Source organism: Mus caroli, unplaced genomic scaffold (genome assembly GCF_978045245.1).
Source record: "Mus caroli unplaced genomic scaffold, Mus_caroli_1 scaffold_4, whole genome shotgun sequence".
NCBI classification, from domain to species: Eukaryota; Metazoa; Chordata; class Mammalia; order Rodentia; family Muridae; genus Mus; species Mus caroli.
In genome coordinates, this window is record NW_028227259.1 from 46,834,051 (window position 1) to 46,840,300 (window position 6,250).

General features: G+C 39.1%; 1 pseudogene; it reads right to left on the reverse strand.

Annotated features, from left to right (window-relative positions):
* Window positions 1-5,138: 5,138 nt before the first annotated feature.
* Window positions 5,139-5,910, reverse strand: LOC110294845 (ras-related protein Rab-2A pseudogene; annotated as a pseudogene).
* Window positions 5,911-6,250: the final 340 nt, after the last annotated feature.

Consider the following 6,250-nt stretch of genomic DNA (forward strand, 5'->3'; position numbering starts at 1 on the left):
TCCCCAGCTGCCCCTGATCACCACACTGAAATCTATGTCTTTTTATTCAACAGTTATTTTGTGGGAATGTTCATGTGCCAAGTAACATTCTAGACACTCAGCATGCATCATTGAGCAATAGAGATTACAATTCCACTCTGTTGTGCTTTTGTTCTTGGGGGCAGAGAAAGATACTCAGCAGTAAACATGAGGTATAAATTACATGCTGTCATGCTAGAAGTGATTAGCGCCTCAATAAAAACAACAGAGAAAATGCAGGGCAGTGTTAGGGGCTGTTGAGTTACTGAAGAAGATGAAAAATAATAGATTTTTTTAAGAAAGTAGATAAAGGATGGCTATCAGGAAACAGAGTCTTGAGAACACAGCAGAGAAGCTGCCCGTTCTAGCTCAGTGGTTGTGATAACACACATAAGACCTGTACAAGCCAAAGCCAGACCAAATCCCAGCATGGAAGGGAGGGTCAGGCATGAAACCCCATCCCTAGTGGTGGAACACTGACAGTTGCTAGATGCTGGGAGAGTGAGAGTTAGTTTTCTCTAAGAATGCAGCCCCTGAAAAACCAACCAGCTCCAGTGGATCGCAACACACACACACACACACACACACACACACACACACACACACACATTCTTGTCCATATATTTATAAAAATTTTAATTTTGAGATAACTATAGATTCTTATGCAGTTGTAAGAAAAAAAAAAACTCTGTGGATTCTTTCCCAGTTATCCCCAATGAGAATGCATGATAAAGCTACATGAAATAGCATAACTGGACAATTAGATTGATACAGTCAAGACACAGCAATTTCACCACATGTATCTCACTCCTTCAGTTTTATAGACCCACGCTCCTTCACTCCCTCATAACAAGCTCATACTTCCAGGAATTGGCTTTTCCAGTTACTACAGTTCTCTGAAATTCATCCGTTATTGCTCTCTGCATTAATAATTCATTTCTTTTCATTGCTGAGTCATAGTCTATATAGTAGGGATACAGCATTATTTTTAGAAATAAGCTATTCACTGAAAGGCATTTGGGCTGGCTACTGTTTGAGGCTCTTGAATTCATTTGTTTTGATTGCCTATATACAGGTTTTGTGTGTGAAAGGTTTTTTTTTAAATATATAATTCTGTTCAATTTTTTAATTAAAATTTTTATTTTAACATATGTATGTCTGTGTAAGTATGTGCATGTCCGTGTAGATGTCTGCTGAGGCCAGAGACAGTGTAGTCTACCCTGCAGCAGGAGTTACAGGCAATTGTGAGCCACCCATGTGGGTGCCAGGAACTGAACAAATCTGGGTCCTCCGGAAGAGCAGCAACTGCTCTTAACAACTGAGCCATCTCTCCAGCTCTGGTTTCACTTAATTTTTAACTTTAATTAATAAGAAACACACACACACACACACACACACACACACACACACACACACACATTCCCCTTGTGGGAATAGTATGATAATTCTATACAAGAATTATAATGACCACACCAGTGCAATTTGTATTCCCATTTTATTTTGCTCCTTCATATTTGGAGTCTTCAAACATGACTTTTCTATTTCTTCTTACATTTATCGTGTGCTTGTAAACTACAGCCACCCCTTCGTGCTGCAGAATACTACAAGGTCTCCTGCCTGAGTGGCCCCCCATTTCCAACCTCACGTTAAGCCAGCCCCAATCTTCCACAGCCTCTGTTAATCTTTGTTCTACTCTCTGTACTTTGAAAACAACTGCCTTAGCACTCACCTGTAGAAAAGGACATGTAGAATTTGTGTCTCTGTGCCTGGCTTATTTCACTTAACATAATAATTTCCAGTCCCATCTGCTGTGCCACAGATCGCATGGAATTTTATCCCTTCTGTGGCTGAATAACACACTGTTAGGAATAGGTACCCCGTTTTGTTTATCTGTTGATCCTCGGTGAACACCTTAGTTGAAATCTTCTCATGATTACCATAACTTATGTTGCAAATTCAGGGGGTGCAGCTATTTCTTGGGCATCCTGGTTTCATGTCCTTTAGGTATATATCTGAGAGTAGGGCAGTGGAATAATATATAGTACACCTATTCCCAAGCTTTTTTGAGGAACATCTATGCTGTTCTTTATCATGATCGTACTTCCTTATACATCCCCAGCTTCAGTGAATGAGTGTTCCTTTTGCAGTTTTGTCAGTGAAAAAGAAAACAGCCATCTAGACAGGGCTGCAATGGTACCTCACTCTGGATGTGAGTTTCATTTCTCTGATGGTTACTAATGTTGAACATTTCATACACTGGAGTATTTATATTTCTTCGTTTGAAGATTATTTTCAGATTATATGTCCACTTTTAATTATACTATTTGGATTTCTATTGAGTCCCTTAAATGCCTCATACATTTTGGATTCATTTGGCAGATGAATAATTTGTGATATTTTTTCTTCCATTTAGTCGCTATCTCTCAACCCTGTTATTAAAAAAAAAGTCTGAACATTTTTTTTTAATATTTGAGGTCAAAACCATTAAGATCCGTCTGGACTGATGGCAGTTTTGCACATTCCAGAGTGCCTAGAACATCCTCCTGGCACTGCTTGTTTCTGGGAAAGAGAATACTACCACATCACTCACCTAAGCTTCCACCTATATTATAGCAGTACGTAGGAAATGCAGGACCCCTTGGAGACTGAAGATGTTTGATGACATCACTGTAAATGAGCTTGCTTTTGCTTCTGTTTTTGTTTTATGAAATTATAAAAGCAGACATATCCTACTGAGGTGAGGGCCTTTTAAGTTTTTAACATGGTGGAAGGATGCAGCTTTGTCTGGGTTCTGATCTGTGTCTCATTTGAATGGAAAGTCGTAATTACACCAATCAAGGCAGCGTTCCTTCCCAGTGAGCTCTGTATTATATTTTCCTTCAAGAGAAAGGCAGCCATTTATGCAATTAAAAGAAGTTGAAAAAATTTATGTCAGACAAAATCTCAAGAATTATATTTGGGTACTCAATGATCATGAGACAAAAAAATCCTGCAGAACTTGGAAAGCATTTTTCCTTTTTCCAACATACATTTTAAGCTGGAACAAGGTATTTCCCCTATCCCCATGTACAGCAGTTAGACTGGGCTCATTAGTTCAGCCCAGAGCTGGGGCTGCCCCCACAGGTCCTCATCAGCTTCCCAAAAACACTATAAAATTGATCCAATAGCTCATGGAACAAAGTATACAGGCAGGAGGGGAGCACAGGAGAGGCTCACCACAGTACAGAATTCTGAAGTTCAAGGGCTTGACATGTTTGCCTAACACCAGGGGCTATGAAGTCAGCGGGGCCTCTGAGTGTGTGTGTGTGTGTGTGTGTGTGTGTGTGTGTGTATGTGTGTGTGTGTGTGTGTGTATGTGTGTGTGTATATGTGTGTGTGTGTGTATGTGTGTGTATGTGTAAGAGAGAGAGGGGTGATGGGAGATACAGACAGGTAGATAGAGAGACAGAAGCAGAGACACAGAAAGAGGAAGAGAAAGAGGGGGTGAAGTAGGAGTGTCTTTGAGTCTGAGATTTGCTAACGCTTGTTTAAAATGACTCTTGACTCTACTTCACATATAGATCCAAGACAGCATCTTAAAATTGTTTATTCAAAGTTAAGCAGTTTTGTTTTCTTTTGAAATCATCACAAACATAGCTGAAGGAAGGACTTTTAATCACTGTAGAAGGCAGAGCAAGAAAGGTGGCAGAAATATTCAGCATCTAGAAAGCATAGGGATCAGGGATGGTGATTCCACCAGAGGTTCTTTTATCCTTGGGAAGAGTTTTTGCTATCTTAGGTTTTTTGTTATTCCAGATAAATTTGCAGATTGTTCTTTCTAATTCGTTGAAGAATTGAGTTGGAATTTTGATGGGGATTGCATTGAATTTGTAGATTGCTTTCAGCAGGATAGCCATTTTTACTATATTAATCCTGCCAATCCATGAGCATGGGAGATCTTTCCATCTTCTGAGATCTTCAATTTCTTTCTTCAAAGACTTGAAATTCTTGTCATACAGATCTTTCTCTCCCTTAGTTAGAGTCACACCAAGGTATTTTATATTATTTGTGACTATTGTGAAGGGTGTTGTTTCCCTAATTTCTTTCTCAGTCTGTTTATCCTTTGTGTAGAGAAAGGGCACTGATTTGTTTGAGTTAATTTTATATCTAGCTACTTCACTGAATTGTTTATCAGATTTAGGAGTTCTCTGGTGGAATTTTTGGGGTAATTTAAATATACTATTGTATCATTTGCAAATAGTGATATTTTGACTTCTTTCCAATTTGTATCCCTTTGACCTCCATTTGTTGTCTAATTGCTCTGACTAGGACATCAAGCATTATATTGAATAGGTAAGGAGAGAGTGGGCAGCCTTGTCTAGTTGTACTACAGAGCAATTGTGATAAAAACTACATGGTACTGGTACAGCAACAGACAGGTAGATCAATGGAATAGAATTGAAGACCCAGAAATCAACCCATACGCCTATAGTTACTTGATCTTTGACAAAGGAGCTAAAACCATCCAGTGGAAAGCAGACAACATTTTTAACAAATGGTGCTGGCTCAACTGGCAGTTATGTAGAAGAATGTGAATTGACCCATTTATTTATTTATTTATTTATTTATTTATTTATTTATTTATTTATTTGCAGTCTCAAGAAATTGTGGACAAATAGCTTTTGGCATTAAAAGAGGTTAACACACACACAGCCTTTAGTAAGACACAGGAAGCGTAGTTTTCTGGGACTAGTGACAAGAAAAGATGAACATGCTCGTTAACGATGTCAAAAAGTTTAAAAGTCAGTGTCCAAGCAATTCCTAACAATGCTTCTATAGTTTCAAGCTCTGAACAGTGGTAGAATTTATGCAAATGCATTAGAGTTCAAGCTTGGCAAATCACACCCAAGCAGGCTATTAAACTATATATACAGAAAGCAAATGATAAATACAGAAGTCAAAGAGTTCTGGTTTTCCTTATATCCTTGAAAGTTGACAAACTTTTTGAAGACAGTCCTATAATACTAAACATTAGGTAACCACAGGTGTTGGAAAACCTAACTACACAAACTGATTTAAAATACTCACCATGACTTTGTAGTGTTTAATACAATTCAGCTCGTAGCACAAATGCTTAATGGCACAAAACAACATTTAACAAAAATAATCACATCAATTGACCTAGAAATCAAATGCAAATAGATATGAATACAATCTTCAAAATCTGTCTTTTTAAGTGAACATTAACCAGTTATTCAAAGTTATACAAGAATCTGAAGGATTAAAGTCTCCTGTGACATAAAGCCATTTCAATAGGTTCATGTCTCAGCTGAGCATGAGGAAAGAGGGTGACAGAGTGTGTGGCTCCACTGGGCATCTATCTGGTAACACCAGACTCAACAGCAGCCTCCCCCTGCCTGTGGTCCACCTTGGTTGCTTCCATGAGATGCGTTGGTAGCAGCGTGCTGAGGGCCAATTTTAATGCCGTTTGCCTCATTATTAATGTCAAAGACCCCTTCTTAGATTTTTTTCATAAATTTCTTTTGCTGTGTTAATAAATGCCTCCTCTACATTAGAAGCTGTCTTGGCAGAAGTTTCCATGAAGATAAGTCCATGCTCTCGTGCAAAAGCTTCACCTTCTTCCTTTTTCTCTTCTCTCCTAGATCATAAGTCACTTTTATTTCCAATAAGCATGAGGATCATGTTGGAATTGGAATGTTGACGGGCATCTTCTAACCAGGTTGTCAAGTGGTTGAAAGTGTCTCTCCTTATAATATCATACACTAGTAAAGACCCCGCTGCACCTCTGTAATATGACCTTGTGATAGAACAAAAGGACTCTTGCCCTGCTGTATCCCAGATCTGGAGTTTTATCTGTTTCCCACCAATCTTTATCATTGGAGCAACAAACTCTACACCAATTGTGAGGTCATGCACCAGCTGAAACCTCTTGTCTGTAAACTGTAGCAATAAGCCCGATTTACCAACACCTGTGTCGCTGATGTACTTGAAGGAAGGAGTTACAGAGACAAAGTTTGGAGCAGAGACTGAAGGAATGACCATCCAGAGACTGCCCCACCTGGGGATCCATCCAATATATAATCACCAAACCCAGTCACTATTGTGGATAACAACAAGAGCTTGCTGACAGGAGCCTGATATAGCTGTCTCCTGAGAGGCTCTGCCAGAGCCTGACAGATACAGAAGTGAATTCTCACAGTCATCCATTGAACTGAGCACAGGGTCCCCAGTG